The sequence below is a fragment of the Haliotis cracherodii genome, unplaced genomic scaffold (assembly GCF_022045235.1).
Source record: "Haliotis cracherodii isolate W230 unplaced genomic scaffold, xgHalCrac1.p SCAF_17, whole genome shotgun sequence".
Taxonomy (NCBI): Eukaryota; Metazoa; Mollusca; class Gastropoda; order Lepetellida; family Haliotidae; genus Haliotis; species Haliotis cracherodii.
The window spans coordinates 17301403-17315166 of NW_027266272.1; positions in this window are offsets into that span (position 1 = coordinate 17301403).

Sequence of the window (13764 nt, forward strand, 5' to 3'; positions counted from 1 at the left end):
TAATTGTTTTACTTAACATAAGATAAGATAAGTTGTTTACAACATAATATTATGATGTCAGGACGTACTAGTCAAAACCATATATTTTAAAATCAATTTAATGACAGACTATGATTTCCAAGTCCCGATTAGCAAATCAATGAGGTATCAGTTTCACCACATGTGCACAGACCGCCTATACTTATATATATATTTTTCATAACTATTCTCCAGTTAAAGTCCTATCCTCTTATCAAAACATCTTTGAGAGTGATCATCATTAACGAAACTCATTCTCGTCAAAGAATACAGAACAAATGAAGAATCAGATGCATACATTTATTGCCATGCTTCATTCATCACGAAGTAGATTTACATACATTTGTGAATAGCACTTAAACTGTGATAATGAATTTTACCATTGTCCATATTATATTATAAATATTAACCATAATATGGATTTCCGAATATATAAACGACTCCAAACGTTGATATTTCAGACAAAAACAAAGTCAGCTGTCTTTTAACGTTCAGGGGAAAAGGGTTTGCTTTCACAATTGAACATTTGTTTTCACCAAAGGACAATCAATCAAGCCCAAAACAGTAAAAATACACATACATGGTTAGCGACCGTCATTGTACACCGAGGGGGGGGGGGGGGGGGGGGGGGAATTCGTCTGCTCTAAGTGCCTTCACAAAAACATTCCAGCCCTTAATTACCGAGGCAGCTGTGACGTAGTAGCATTACACTCGCTGCGTTTGCGGCATATAAGATGTGTAATCTGTGGAGTGACTAAAGTAATATTACGGCTGAAATCTTACTTGCATGGTTGTTTAAATAGAAAACTTACGGTTTAATTACACAATTGTTCTTATATAACGTTTTTAGGTTTGGTTTATAAATACAAGAGAAGATTTTTTATACATATAACACTGGTCGAAAATACAGCTCAACAATAGAAAAATAAAAATAGGAGTTGTGAATAGTGACAAATTTTAATTACATCACCTCTTCAATAATTATTGATTGAATCCGTCAAACAACTGTCAAACCATTTATTGCCATGTACGTACATGTACACAGGAAGTCGGCGCTGTCGGAGGCTCCAGGTAAATAAACATCGTGGTTTAATGACGGGAGATCAGACGAACCGTGAATCAGGGGCACGCGATGTAATTACACCTAAAGGTGGTAGAACCAGGGTATTGTCTCTTGGACTGGCTAATTGACCGTCCGTATAATTGGTAAATATATTCGTTTTGACACCCGTGTTTCATGCGCATTCCCGGTTCATAAGCAGAATACAGTGATCAGCGGAGCGTGAACAACATGGATGCCGCCTTTCGGCCGTACCGAACAGTCAAGCTGCGATCTCGGAACTGAATCCAACTGCAAGCGGAGACAAGATTACTTCCCTTACCCAAACATGATCGTTGCTCAGAAATGTTCAAATCTATCTTCAGTAAATCATGAAATTAATGCGAGCTTGACATTTATGCGAAAAATGCGATCGTCAGTCCCTCTGATTATTTTAATATGTTTCATTTCATCATGATAGAAAAGTTAGTCACTTATAAGGTTACCACGTTGAAAATGGAAACGATCGTTAACAAAAATAACAAAATGTATTCTCTCATCACTCAGCCTAACAGTGATATAACTGCAAATTAAACAATCAAGTACGCTAAAGTATCGCACATGGTGGGTGGAGGACCAGGGGCACTTTGAGTTTGACTAGTGTCATCAACTGGTCAAGTAACATCACGGTGTGTATATTCACGTTGATTGGACAGTCTAGACTGGCGCCAACTAATCATGACGGCGTCTTCAGAACAGAACAGAACTTTATTTCTCCCAGGTTTAGGCCTACGTGGATAAGGGAAAATTTTGTTTAAGTAATAGCACATTTGTAATTCAATCTAATATACTTTCCTTGTTGATTATCTGGCTGCGGTCGTAGATCCGGATGTATCTAAATATGCACAGTATATATACAGGGTTTATTGTTATACTATTAGGATTAATAGATACAATTGAGTATTTATACCCTTGATCATAAAGTTAGTCACTACTTTCACACTTTGATTTGTATGATTTGGGTTATGATTAAATTGACAAAATAAGAAATCATTCCGTGTATATGTGTATTATATATTGTACCCCAATACGTAATTAAATTGTGTATAAATAAGGACACTAGGTTAATTACTGTAACTGATTATTTGATAAACATATTCACATTTAGTTGTGTGATATGTCACAGAGGTAAAGCTAATTCATAACAACTAATTGTACCATTTATTTGGTTTCTATCTTTTATATGAAACAAATGCTATAACATGGGGTGATAAACTTCATTGGCAATAGACGTAGCATATAATTGTCCACATGAACAGTCTACTCTGTTCCAGATATGTTTATTCATTTTGTCAGCATTTAAATCGTTGCATTCCTGGCTCAATGATTCATTTGACGAAATCTTGTTCCCTGTTTTGAATTACCGTCAGATAGTTCCAGAACAATTATAAAATTTTCAGCCCTATGTGTTGCGCATAATTCCGAGATAATTCGAAGTTCATATTCTTGTACGAACACTTATCAAAATTCATTTATACCTAGTACTATTATGAACATATGTATATTAGTTCAAATTATAATAATGAGGCCCTCTATATTCTGGAAACGGTCTTTGTTCTACGACAACCGTAAGTCGGTATGGGAAAACAAAATATTTGTTTAATTGTTCAAAGTTCAAAGTCAATGTCATATGATTATAGACAAGGAAGATAAGAAATTAAATATAAAGAGTAGCCACTTTAAATGACAGAATTTCTTTTCGTTAAATTTGCTCATGATTTGGTCTTTTCGTGGTACATAGTGCCAAAATACTCATAATTATTTACTTTCATGTCATTACTAATCTCACATAAGGTCAAAAGTTGTACAACTTTTAACAGATATGATTATGACATGTTGTATCCAAACATATCCAAACATTTCCAAACATTTCCAAACATTTCCAAACATTTCCAAAAAAATCCAAACAAATCCAAGCTTGGAAATATGACCTTTCCAAATATTGGAATGGTCATATTTCCAATTGGAATGGTGGTATTTCCAAGTTTTGGATTTTTTGGAATGGATGATATTTTGTCCAGTGATACATCACGGATATTGTCATAAGGGTACAAGGTCAAGAATATTTACATTTAGTACCAACTACTAAATGACTTTTCGTGCGTATCCAAACCATTGGCTAAATACGTCCGTAGCCTAATCACCCCTTGTAAATGAATCACCCCCGGCTCAGCACCCTGCGCCGTACCCGGGGCAATATAGTCCACCCGTATCCAATTACATCACTGAATCACTGCTGTGATTTACGAAAATAAACATCATTCACCATTCGCGCACCGTCTCTCTTCAAGTAGACACGTACACGTGTTTCGCTGTGTCAAATCGCTTTGCTACCCACCCACCCAGCTTGCCACTCCCTTTTTTTCCTTTTCAGCCGGTATGTGTCCTCTTCACTTGGAATGCTATTCACTTCTTTTCTTCACTTTAGTATTTTATAGCATTCAGTCCCCTGAATAACATACCCCAGTATTTCTACGTGACCGAGTTGTGACTTCGTGTGAACTCATACAAGGTTTAAACATGGCCACTAGCAGGCTTCAATGTTTCCGAGAAAACCGTTTTTGCCCCCAAGTAAACTCACACAAGGTGTAAGTCAATTTCTAAACGTAAAACTTAATCTACAAGTGCAGTAGCTTCGATTATTGCGTGACCGTGAGAGAGAGAGAGAGAGAGAGAGAAAGAAAGAAAGAGAGAGAGAGAGAGAGAGAGAGAGAGAGAGAGAGAGAGAGAGAGAGAGAGAGAATATTTTATTAAGATGTCTCGTGCAAATAACATACACATACTGCATAAAAACAAAAAAACAATTATCATCGGTATTGCACCAAGCCTTTACAGGCTTATGAGACATCGTATGTACATTAAAACATGTATAAAAGTAAAACATTGTAAGTTTTTTTCTTACATTGTACCATCATATTTTCTTATTCCAGCAGCCAAGGAACTGTCAATTTTGTTGGACACCATATTTTAACGTTATATGTGCATAATAAGATCGCAAATTACCAGTTGGCTGACTATTTTTAGTACAAAATAACAAGAAAAATAACCATTAAAACACCTATTTATGTGTATGTTAACACCAGTATGATTAAACCAAATGATTAGTACATACGTGCAAGTTTTAAATGTTAGGGAATAGAGAACAGAGAAACAAGTTCATGATGCGTATACACAATATAAATGCAATATAAACAATCTATGCCCACAAAACCATCTTGTTCCTTACATTGATCCTCTTACGTAGAAACAACATAGAAATAGGTTTATATAAATACTCTAATACTATTTCTTACAACACGCAGCTTTCATTTGATCATTGCACAGCTACAGACACGTCACTTATCTCAGATAATCTCTAACAGTTCTACCAGTGTATATGGGGAACACTGTTGCAACATTGTCGTGACCTAGTTTCTTATCAACTCAGCATTGTAACGGGACGGGACGACGCTTTGTCGCAGTTGTGCACGCTGTAAAGATCATGATAATTTATAGACCATGATATTATGTTATCGCTCTCCTCCTTGGTGATAGGGAATTTCAACGCTCGAGACGTTTGAGGTTACACAAAACCAAATATTTTCCATTAGATTTCAGTACTAACGTTATACTTTTTTAAACAACTTGGCATAAAACAGCCATTACATATACATGTATACACAGTCCGGATTAGTCTGTCTTATAGACCCTGATACATAGAGGGTATATATATATATATATATCCCATGCAAGTCTATATTGTTTGGCAAGTCTAGATTACTGTAGTATCAGGGTCTGTACAAATAAATCTTCTGAATTCTCAAGCGAGCACAGAGCTTGTAATTATCAGTAAATCTCTTACTTACTTACTTACTTACTTTGTAGATTTAACGTGCGCTTTCCGACTGATGCGTATTTCGCACACGGGCCCGGCCAGGCCATTTAATGTGTTTCCGAAAGGGGCGAAAGTGGTGTGTGCAACCCAAGAGGGGGCTTTAGGGGTTGCTTATATTGAATTTGGGAATTTTGAGATTTGGAATAGATGCCGATGGGGTAAGGGAGGAGAACTAAGGGAGCTGGGTATGGTGGATTTTTGTGTGTTTATGTAATTTTGATTTGGTGGATTATAGTGTTTTTAGATGCGTTTTATTAGTTCCGTTTTGATTAAGAATACGCCTAAGGCCTTGAAGTTTTCTAGTTTATTTTGTGGGTTTAGTATTGCTTCTAGAGTGAGAGCCTGGTTTAGATTGAGGGTGGTTTGTAATGCGGTTCGATGTGTTAGGTAGTGTGTGCAGTAGATGAGTGCGTGTTCTGGGGTTTCTAGTTGTTTGCAGTGTGGGCAGTTACCTGTAGTATGTTTTTTTTATTTTTTTTAGGTGGTTATTTAGGTTGGTGTGTCCTGTTTGGAGTTTAGTGATTACTCTGTCGATTTTTTTTGATGGATGGTGAATTTTTGGTTTGGTTAGTGGTTTGCTGAGTACTTTTTTGATTTGGCTATTTGAGTTTAGATATAGGTTATGCCATTTTTTGGTGATTTTTTGCTTATTTACACTTTTAATTTCTGATTTTGAGATGGGTAAGTTTAAGCTTATTTCTGGGATTTTGAGGGATAGTTTAGCTGCCTTATCGGCGTTTTCATTACCGTATATTCCTACGTGGGCGGGTATCCACAAGAAAGTTATTTGTTTGCCTGCGTTAGTTAGGTCGTTGGAGCTTTTAAGTATTAGATTTATTAATTTAGGTCGGTTTTTGGTATTTTTGTTTTTGAGGGCTTGCAGTCCACTTAGGGAGTCGGTAAGTATTAGGATTTTATTGTGGTTTTTGGATTCTTGACTATGGAGGGCTGAGGCCATGCCCATTAGTTCTGCCGTGAATATTGATTGGTTGTTTGGGAGTCGGAAGGATTGTGTAGTTTTAGTTGGTTGTGTGGTATGGACTCCGAAACCTGTGTGTTTGGAGGTCGGATCTGAAGATCCGTCCGTGTAAATGTGACACCAATTTGGCCAATTTTCGTGTATGTATGCTAGTGTGGTGGTTTTAGCTATGTTTGGGTCGGTTTGTTTATTTATTTGGCTAGCTAGTGTTGTGTCTATTTTGGGTATTTTAAGTTTAGGGGTGAAGATATTTGATTGTTTGCAGTTTTGTTTAAGATTTTTAATTTGGTGTTCATTTAGGTAGTTTGTTATTCTTTGAGATATTGGGGTAAGTAAGGGGTGTTTACGAGCTAGAGCTTGGTTTTTGGGGCTGATATTTTGGTTTATTAGGTTTTGGATGAGAGGGTTTGATTGGGATGCGGCCCAGAAATTTAAGCTTAGCTGTTCCCTGCGTAGACTTAGTGGCATTTCTCCTGTTAAGGCCTGGAGTGAAGTGTAGGAGGTGCCATGTTGGGTGCGTGTAATTAGTTTGAGAGCCTGATATTGTATTGAGTCAAGTTTTTTAGATAGAGAGTTGTTTAGGGTGTTGTATATGGCGCAGCCGTAGTCTAGTTTTGATCTAATTAGTGATATGTAGAGTGAGAGGAGGGTATCTTTGGAGGCTCCCCAGTTTGAGCCAGTGAGGCATCTTAGGGTGTTTAGGTCTTTACTGCATTTAGTTGTTAGGTTTTGGATGTGAGCATCCCAGGTGAGATGTTGATCGAAGATAAGTCCTAAGAATTTGGTTTGTTTTTGAAATTTGATTGTTTGTTTTTTTAGCTGGAGAATTGGGGAGGCGGGTTTCATGTTTTTATGTTTGAATACTATTCCTGTTGTTTTTTCTGAGTTAAGGGAGAAGCCCCATTTGTCAGCCCATTGTTGTATTTTATTAAGAGATTTTTGGAGTAAATTTTGGGCCATATTAATACTTTTTGTGCGGATCCAGAGGGCTCCATCATCCGCGAATTTGGATGTGTTTACTTTAGGGGATAGGCCCTCGAAGAGATCGTTTATCATTATATTAAATCTCTAGCTGTCATGAGTGTTTATATTAGCATGTGTCGAGCCTTACCCCCCACTCCCCAACACCCAACACCCAGACAGCTATATGGAGCATATCAATTATAAGTTGCTTGGGTAAAGTTTTCACCTCCATTTTGAATAACCGACTACAAGCTTACTCTGACCACGTTGACCTAATTGGCAAAGCCCAAGCCGGGTTCAGGAAAAACTACTCAACTACTGATAATATATATAAATATATATATTAAAAGCACTCGTAGATGTATACTTAAACCATAATAAGAGGCCGTATTGTGTTTTTGTTGTTTTTAGTAAGGACTTCGATACGGTTTGGCGTTGTGGCCTATGGTACAAAATTATTCAAAGTAATATCACTGGTAAATGCTTTAATGTTATCAACAACATGTACAAACACATAAAATCATGTGTTTCTCATAATGGTAGTGTCACTGAATTCTTTCCTTGTAACAAATGAGTCAGGCAAGGCGAAAACGTATCGCCATTTCTCTTTGCCCTTTATCTAAATGACCTTGAGTCTTATTTGTCAGATAACGACGTCATTGGTCTTGAAAAAGTAAATGATTATGTTCTAAAAGAAAGTTTTATCAAGCCATTGGTAATTCTTTACGCGGATGATACAGTCCTATTGTCTGAGACGCCTTCCGACCTGAAACTTTGTTTAAAGGTATTTGAAAATTATTGTAATCACTGGACACTCAAGGTAAACACTAGTAAAACAAGAAATGTAGCTTTTGCTAAACGATTTTGTAAAGCCATTAAACGGTTATCGGACCAATCTTCAAGAGCAATGTTTGCTATTTTTAGAAAAATACGAGTATTAGAAGTACCAATTGACTGTCAACTTAAACTGTTTGACTATCTTGTTCAACCTATATTGTTGTATGGATCCGAAGTTTGGGGCTTCGAAAATACTGTTATACTGGAACGTGTTCACTTAAGATATTGTAAATATATTTTGAAGATTAAGCAAACTACCCCTGATTTCATGGTGTACGGGGAATTAGGGAGATACCCATTAAACATCCATGTTAAGTTAAGAATGGTATCATATTGTTGCAAATTGGTTCTGTCAGAAACCAAATTATCAAGTATAATGTACAAACTTATGTTCAAACTCCAAATTGACCACCCAGAGTTTAAGTTCCCACTTGTAAATGAAATCCAACGTATTTTACAAAGCACAGGTCTGAATCACATGTGGCTGTCTCAGGAATTTCCCAGTGTACAATGGATAAAGGCTAACGTCAAAACTGTCCTTATTGATCAATTTTTACAAAGCTGGAGGAGTAGTAACGTAAATTCCTCAAAAGGACACTATTATAACCTGTATAAAGATATCCTCTCAATAGAAGACTACTTATTGTATTTACCTCATAATTTACGCATCAGGCTTACTAAAATCAGAACCACCAACCACCGACTCCCATCTTAAACTGGCCGATGGTATAACCTCAATAGGGAAGATAGGCTTTGCTCTCTTTGTAAAAATAAAATTGGTGATGAATTCTATTTTATACTAGAATGCCATAAATTGGATCATTTAAGAAATAAATATCTCCCATTATATTATTGTAAATATCCAAATACTGAAAAATTTGTTTCACTAATGATTTGTTCTTATAAACCTCTTCTCTTACGACTAGCCCAGTAATAAAATATGGACTGCGTATGCTCCACTGACTATTGTCTCATTTCTTTGTATATTTGTCTCTCTTGTCAACTTCTTTATGTCACCTAGGTGATTCATGAGAAATAAACATCTTCTCCTTCTTCTTCTTCTTCTTCTTCTTCTTCTTCTTCTTCTTCTTCTTCTTCTTCCGCTCCGGCCCTGCCAACTCACTCTGGCCAGACAACATGTGGGATTATATTGGAGACTTAGTGACATATAAATTCTAGTTTCTTTTCTTGTTTCATTGTTACCCTGGTGTGTAGAGAGGAGGATTTCTAAAAGTTTTGCATTGCTGTGAAAGAATTGCTATTTTTCTTTTCTGCTTGTATGAATGAATAGGAACATTGATGAGCTAATTGCTTCATCACTGATCTAAAAATGAAGCTCCCTTTTATCATATTTGTATTAAGATAACTGAACAACTTAGTTTTTTTCTGTACGATATGTTCATTTCAGAGACTAGATGTTAGTCTAAGTCCTGCCTTAAAGCTACAATAAAACCCAGTTTTGCCATTTATATGTAAACAAATGTAATTTATCATTACCGTAATTACTCAAGTAAATGTTGAATAATTTATAAAATGATTAAAAGCGCATTTACCGTAAATACTCCAGTATAATATACGTTGCTTATTTTTCATCGTCGTCATCATTGTATGTCATTATAATATATGAATTAATGTATTTTGAATAATATGTCTAGACACCTGGCTTAAATTAACGCAAGGAAAGCACAGCGCTCTCCTCTCTTGTTTCAAGGCTGGCATCCTACAGCTATAGTTCTCCATATTGAGGCCTGACAGTACTTTGATCGTTACGAACAAAGCTGTGTTATGTCCAATACATTTCACAAGGTTTGCATATGTGCCAGACCTGCCTATAACATTTGAAATCGCACCTTTACATTTTAATTTCTGGACCTACAGTTTGAAATAAGGTTTGAAATTGTAAACTGTCTTAATTATTCCAAAGGGTATGCACACACGCATGTAAATGTCATTAATTTGTTTTTTTTGGTTACTTCCCCCTGGTGTGCATGACATGTTGGTCGTCAGCAGCCCATGCTTGTCGTAAGAGGCGACAATGCTTGTCGTAAGAGGCGACTATGCTTGTCGTAAGAGGCGACAAACGGGATCGGGTTGTCAGGCTCGCTGACTTGGTTGATGCACGTCATCGTATCCCATTTGCGTGGATCGATGTTCATGCTTACTGTATTGTCTGGTCCAGATTCGATTATTTACAGACCGACCGCCGTCATGTAGTTGGACTATTGCTGAGTGCGGCGTTAAACAACAAACAAACAAACAAACATAACACACCTGCCAGGATAATGGACGGGTATGGACAATGGTGTAAATATGTTAATTTCTACATTTCCATGCACTCCCAAACAAGGCATACATGCAAATATATGCAAAAGATGTGGAATACTTCGTAATGTGTGCATTGACATTATACCAACAACATTCCACACGTCAGGAAAAAGTATGTTTCGTGTGTCGTGCAAGAACACAACATAATAATACACTCTATTTGTGGGAAATATTAATTAATTTCTCTCCTGCTGTTTGTGGGTGAAACATTAATATACCAGTCTGATCTATACGCCACCCAGCGTATTGTACCCGTATCAGTATTATCGTAATGTGATCAAATACTGACGTGTCGTTATTTGATAATTCACTTAAACCCCACTGCCGTTTAGGTCAAACTGTACCATTGGCCCAGGGAGATTAGCCCCAGATTAGTGTTCCCAGTTCCTGTGATTTGTGACGGCAACACCGTGTTATTTGAGACTTGGTCGGTCGATTGAATTACACTGCAAGAAATCTATTTGAACAGCAGATATACATACTTCAACGAAGGTAAGCATGTTTTCAAAGATTGAAGAAATGTATGACTGTAAGCTCCAAGGTAACCATACCGGGTTACGTAGCATGTCAATGGTATGAGATACGCAAAATGCTTTTCTGTTCGTTTAACCAACAAGTAACAAGATCGATTTGAAAGAAATGTCCAAGATACATATATACTAACGGAAAAAAGTAGCTGTTCGTCATATAACGTGATGTTAATGTTATGTTATTGAAAATAACAGCACGACATTTAGTCACCCGTCCTATCAATGCAACAACGCGTGTGGTCTGACGTTGATTAATGAATAATTCGCATATGCAAGGTGAGGTGAGGTGAAATGGGGTTTAACGTCGCGTCCAACATTATTGCACTTATATAGCGACGTGCATGCACGTGTGTGTGTGTGGCTGCTTGTACTAGCCCGGACTGATGCCGATTTATAGTGCTAGCTCACTGAGATACCATGCCGCATGAACATGAATACCCCACTCAGACAGAGTATACTGACTCCGAGCCGACCAGTCCTTGTTTTAGCCCCTTAATGCCGAGCGCCAGACAGGGTAACAACAAGTACCATATTTTAACGTCTTTTGGTATGACGCGGTCGAGGATCAACCCCGGGCCTTCCGCTCTCCGGGCGGACGCTCTACCATTAGACCACGGAGACGGTCGTATATGCAAGGGGCCGACGTATGGTTCTCAGTAGGAATTGACCAACTTGGAGACGATGGCTTGCGGTATATACAGTTTTACTCTATACATGTAGATATATGCATACAAAAGACACTATGTGCCAGGTCAGCACATAGTGGTTGCGGTTGTTTTCTAGGTGCCCCGGAGCATCCAGCCTAACGCTAGCTAGGCTAAGGGTAAGACCCTTCTTTTTCTTTTTCTTTCTCAATCTCTCTGGACCAAGGCTTATATAGCCAAGGTCACCTGACATTTAGTAAGTAATAAATATAAATGTAAACAGTAATTCATCAGCAGGATGGCAGACAGTCGATGTACACAAATATGGGGATTAACAATTAGGATTAGCATCTTATAAATAACAGCAATTGTCAGAGGGGTACCCAAAGTACGTGATCTACACCACCAGTTGTCGGACTTTCATTTTTGTGGAAGCCTCGGTGGCTGAGTGGGTTAGATCGCTGACTTTGTGTGCTGGCGATTAGGTGTCTCATTCTGGCAAGTGTGGGTTCGCATCCCGGACGGGACTCAACCCCAAAAAAGTACGAGAATCTGTACTTTACTAAGAACATGTGTTACATTTGACCACTTTCTAAATGGCAGACCGCCTCCGTGGTCTAGTGGTAGAGCGTCCGCCCGGAGAACGGAGGGTCCGGGGTTCGATCCTCGACCGCGTCATACCAAAAGACGTTAAAAGATGGTACTTGTTGTAACCCTGTCTGGCGCTCGACATTAAGGGGCTAAAACAAGGACTGGTCGGCTCGGAGTCAGTATACTGTGTCAGAGTGGGGTATTCATGTTAAACTGCGGCATGGTATCTCAGTGAGTTATTACTATAAATCGGCATCAGTCTAGGCACACACACACACACACACACACACTCTCTCTCTCTCTCTCTCTCTCTCTCTCTCTCTCTAGCTAGCACTATAAATCGGCATCAGTCCGGACTAGTACAAGCAGCCACACAAACACACACACATACGTACATGCACGTCGCTATATAAGTGCAATAATCTTGGACGCGACGTTAAACCCCATTTCACCTCACCTCACCTCTAAATGGCATTGTGTATTCATAGGGTGTCTAGCCGGGAGAGACACATTTCAGAAATGGCTATTGCCGGTAGAGCCACATTTTCAGCTGAGTGCATTTCACCTATTCTAGCGGGTAATTACTTAATCCGATTACCGATACCTTTATATGAGTGTCCTACATTTAAATTATTAAGCGTGGTGTTCTTTAGAGATACCTTTAAATGAGTGTCCCACATTTAAATTATTAAGCGTGGTGTTCTTTAGAGATACCTTTAAATGTTATTCAAGCTTCTTGTTATGCAATTTAAACTATAATGTAATTCAGAGACATTACGCATGCCTGCACACTTTGACGAAAACAACTGCACATACACAGCCCGGATGTGATGCAGTGAGGCTGCAACGTTCCCACAACTACTTGTGTGCAACGACTTCGGTATGTGCTACCCCCCGGAGATAACATTAACATACACACTTAAACTCATGATAAACTCATAGACACCAACAGGCATTTATCTTGAAACATACAAATGCGCAGTTGGTGATCATGAAACGTAAACGATAAAATTGTTTAAGCCGAAAACGCCCAGCCGACAGGTAGCAAACAAAGTAACGATTTAAGCTTATTTCTCAGAAAAAACACTGATTTACAGGACTGATTTACATTGTTAGGTAACGTATATACATACCAGGTTTGAGCCGAGAGCTGCCCCAAGCTGGGCCATGTTGCCGGGTCCCACAGATGCTCTATGCTGAGGTGGTTGGTTGGTTTGTTGTTTAACGCCGCACTCAGCAATATTCCGGTCTGTAAATAATCGAATCTGGACCAGACAATCCAGGGATTAATATCATGAGCATCAATCCACGCCATTAGGATCGATGACATGCATCAACTAAGTCAGCGAGCCTGACCACCCGATCCCGTTAGTCGCCTCTTACGACAAGCATAGTCGCCTTTTTCGGCAAGCATGGGTTGCTGAAGACCATTTCTACCCCGGATCTTCAGATGTGACATGTCTGGGACTTAGCTACTTACCGGGCCAGTCCAATGTCCGTATACCTTCTCGTCTGAGATAATCGATGGCGACCTTGGCACGAAATGGTCTGGCATTGTCATCTTGCAGTTCAACATATCTGCCGATTTTTCAAACGAATGGAACGACCGGACGTTTCGTCAACACATCACTGGACTGTCAAATGTCTATTCACAATAACCAAATCACTTCGCCTGTCATGTGTGATACCGCCCCACACCATAACTCAACCACCCTCATACTGGTCAAGTTAAAGAATTGTGCCCTGGCATAACGCTCCACTTCGTCGCCAACAACGTGCTCTGCCATCTGTGAATGTATGTAAACATGTTGTAACGTCATGGGCGCACATCCCGTCCCTGGTGTTGCCAAGCCCACCCCACCCCCAATCTTTGCCGCCTATGGTAAGCTGTTTGGGTCACATCC